The 3931-nt window shown below is 58.6% G+C and overlaps 1 long non-coding RNA gene across 1 annotated transcript in view; it reads right to left on the minus strand.

Moving 5' to 3' along the window:
* Positions 1 to 2297: 2297 nt before the first annotated feature.
* LOC106726154 overlaps positions 2298 to 3931 on the minus strand; it is a 9088-nt gene continuing 7454 nt past the window's right edge. Inside the window, exon 3 of the long non-coding RNA XR_001362184.1 lies at positions 2298 to 3284. This is a non-coding gene — a long non-coding RNA (uncharacterized LOC106726154). The remainder of the gene's footprint in view (positions 3285 to 3931) is intronic.

The raw sequence follows: 3931 nt of genomic DNA on the forward strand, positions 1-3931 counted from the left end.
CCCGCCCTGGCAGCGCGCACTGACCCAGAGGCTGTGCAACTGGGCTCCTGCCTCTCACGCTGGGCCCCTTCTGCAGCCTTGGGGGTGGGAGGTGGGGGGCTAGCAAGGCTGTCATCCTAGTTTTGACCCCCCCTTTTTTTTTTTTTACTAATTTCAGAGAGGAAGGGAGAGGGGGAGAGAGATAGAAACAACCATGAGAAAGAATCATTGGTTGGCTGCCTCCTGCAGGCCCCCTACTGGGGTTCGAGCCCACAACCTGGGCATGTGCCCTTGACTAAAATCGAACCCGGGACCCTCAGTCCGCAGGCCGATGCTCTATCCACTGAGCCACACCAGCCTGGGCGGCAGAGAGACTTTTAGAGAAAGAGCCTCCTGCCACTGAAGTGCAGCGCCTCCCCAACCTCCTTGCGTGGCGTCCTGGTTGTGTGCGGTGTCTATGCCCAGCACCAGCACCCACCGATGCCCAGGCCCCTCCCCTCCACATCCGAGCCCAACATGCCTGGGCTGAGTGGTTGTTCACGGGACACCTTGACTCTTCCCCGCCCAGCGTCCGGGCCAGGCCCAGGCATGTGAAGGCAGGAGCTCCCAGACTCCACGCCTTCGGTCCTCAAAGACATGGAACGTAGCTGAGCTTCCAAAACATGGGAGGGCGGAATGCGGGCTGCTCGCCACTGATGAAGAAACAGCCCCAGCCTACCCACTCGGGGCTGGCGTGGCACAGAGCAGCCCCGTGGCGACCTGCGGAGCCTCGGAGCTCACGCTCCAAACCCACCCCCGATAGGGCCTGGATTCCGCCCTTAGTGATGCCTCCCTTTGAGCGCTCACGCGATGATGTGGAAAGAGAACTGGCATAGAAGGCAGCCCCGGCTCATGCCCTAGCGCTGCCATTCACGCCACCCTTCCGGGGCCTCATCCGTCAAACGGCGAGGCTGGGCTCCACTCGGCAGGGCCCTGCAGCCCTCCTGGGGGATGGCTCTGCGGTTAAGAAGTCCAGCGGGATCTGTGGGAAAGGAGTCACGTGTGTGGGCAGTGGGCAGTTTCGATGGGGCCTGGGTGGGCCCTGCTGCATATGCCAGGTCCCCTGAGGGCGGCCTCAATAGAGTCAAAGTCTGGCCCCGGGGGGCGGGGGGGCAAACCTCAGACAGCAAGGGGCCCAGGCTGAGGCCGAAGAGTCCCTGCCCAGCCCCGCTGGCCTGCTGGGGCCACCTGTGGGTGGGTCGCCTGTGGGTGCTCTTGGTCTAGGCCGGCACTTTAGGAGCAGAGGCTGTGGGGTAAGGTGGGGAGGCTGCAGCAGGCAGCAGGCACCCCAGCAGTCTCCTCCCCCCCAGTCGCCCCCCAGAGGGAGCCATAGCTTTGCCAGGGACACCCACCCCTGAGGAGGGAGGAGCGGTGGGCGCTCGGAACAGCTCCCTCTCACCAGGAGAGAAGGGTGCCAGCCCACCCGGGGTTGTACCGTGACCCTTGGACCGCACGGGCCTGACCTGGGCGGGTCCACTTAACACGTGGATTGTTTTCAATAAATATTATCGGAAGATTTTAATTTTAATTTTTTTTTGGAGATGTGCAACAATTTGAAAAGATTCTCAGACGAACCTTTCATTTTGGAAGATGTTTTGGAGATTCGCGACAATTTGAAAACACTCGCCGGTGAAACTCTTTATATTCTTAATCACATGTTCTTCCCCTTAGTTCACCTTAGTGTGGCGATACAGTATGTAATGCATAGAACACAGAACATGTGTTAGTCGACTGTTTAACGTTAATAACGGTTCTCAACCTGTGGGTCGCGAACAATGAAAATACATCCTGCCTATCGGATATTTACATGACGATTCATAACAGTAGCAACATGACAGTGATGAAGTCGCAACGAAAATAATTTTATGGTTGGGGGTCCCCACAGCATGAGGAACTGTATGAAAGGGTCGCGGCATGAGGAAGGTTGAGAACCACTGGTTTATGTGATCAGCAAGGCTTCCGGTCAACACTAGGTCGTCAGCAATTAAGGTTTGGGGGAGTCCAAAGTTGTATGTGGATTTTCGACTGCGTGGGGCGTCGGTGCCCCTCACCGCCCCCCACACTGTCCAAGGGTGAACGGTGTAACTCAACACACAGTTGTGCAAACCAAGTTCAAAGGGAAGCAGCCTTTTCTCCCATTCAGGTCTATTGACTTTCCCGCGGGGGTCAGAGTTCATCCTTTCTCTCCCTGATAGGGCTGTTTTCACTCTCCAAAGCAGGGGCCATTGAAGGCCCGAGAAACCCTTTGGTCTGGCCCTGCCAGGGCATCCGGGGTGAGTTCGTTAAATGTTTCACCACATGCAGCAGGCTCATGTTCAAGTTGATCCTTTTGTATGGCCCCGGAATGATGTCGCAAACACCCAAATGGCCGTGGGCAGAGAGAAGGTTCCCTGCCAAGGCTGGCCTCCAGCCCCCTCCGGACGGACGGCTGGGGCCTGGGGTGCAGCCTTCGTGCCCACTGGTCCCGACTCTCCGTCTTTGGTTTTCGTTGCCTGGCGGGTGGGCACTGTTTGCCTGAGGAGCCCACTCCGTGCCCGGTTCAGGCGCAGCAAAGCCACCCGTTAGGCTGCCCCAGGCCTGAGGGGACGTGCTTGCACGAGGGGGGGGAAATGTTCTTCTCTTTGGGGAGTTCAGAAACTTTCCAGAAGCTTCTCTGGCGAACCCACAGAGGGCCCCAGGCCTTGTCCCCGGTCAGGAACAGAAGTGCGTGCTGCCTTTAGCTCTTGGGAAGATGAACACGCAGACTGACTGCATTCTGATGTCTTCTTGGTGCCTACTTGGCGGGGTTGACTCAAGCGAACGACGTAGCGTCTCTGAGCTTTGTTTTCAGTCTCTTTAAACCAGAAAAAAATACCCCTTGCTTCTCAGGGTCACTGTAGGACAGGAGATGATGTGTTTACTGTCCCCAGCCCCGTGTCACAGCCCAGGGCTTCCACACGGAGCTGTGGGGCCCAGACACACAGGCGTGTCCCTGCCACGGGCCCACGTGGCTGGCTGTGGCCCAGCTGGGAGCCAGGGAGAGCGGCGGGGAGCCAGGGCCCAGGAGCAGGAGGGCTGCGTGTCCCCGTGTGGAGTCTGAGAGCCACGCAGGCTCCTCCGGAGACCAGGGCGTGGGCTCTCCCCCCTCCCCCAGGGCCGCCACCTCTCGTGGCCCCGGCGGCTCAGCCTGGGACTTGCCTCTCCCCGTGGCCTGTGTGACCTTTGCCACCTTGAGTGGCGACTCTCTGGTGTGTTCCTCTTCGGATGAGAACTGGAGGCACTTGGACCTTCGGGAAACGGAGAGAAATAGTTTGGCTCCAGCGCCAAGGCCCTGTTTACAAGGGCAGCTCAGGAAGCCCGACTCTCTTGCCAGCTCTGGGGACGTGGAGCTACGTGCCCGCTTTCTGGTGGAGCTGCCTGTGGCCACAGTGTCCCGGTGAGGAGGCTGGAGAGGCGGGCCCAGCCACCAGGTGGGGGAGGCAGCCCCCCTGGAACTCCTTCGCACAGAGGCAGGGCTGTCCCCCAGGCCATGGCGCTGCTCCGCCCGGATGGCGCATCTGCGTTTCAGAGCTGCCCCAGGGCCTTTGAACGCCAGGAGTACGCTGAGCCTTCTGTCACTTATTCCTTTGTGCAACCTAGACACAGCGGCAAGCACGCTAACCCCCCATGATACTGACAGCCTGGAACATTCCCAGGAACCCTGGCCCTGGTCTTTTTAAAAATTATTTAAGCCATAACTGGTTTGGCTCAGTGGATGGAACGTCGGCCTGTGGACTGAAAGGTCCCAGGTTCGATTCCAGTCAAGGGCATGTACCTTGGTTGTCGGCACATCCCCAGTGGGGGGTGTGCAGGAGGCAGCTGATCGATGTTTCTCTCTCATCGATGTTTCTAACTCTCTATCCCTCTCCCTTCCTCTCTGTAAAAAATCAATAAA

The sequence above is a fragment of the Myotis brandtii genome, unplaced genomic scaffold (assembly GCF_000412655.1).
Source record: "Myotis brandtii unplaced genomic scaffold, ASM41265v1 scaffold231, whole genome shotgun sequence".
NCBI classification, from domain to species: Eukaryota; Metazoa; Chordata; class Mammalia; order Chiroptera; family Vespertilionidae; genus Myotis; species Myotis brandtii.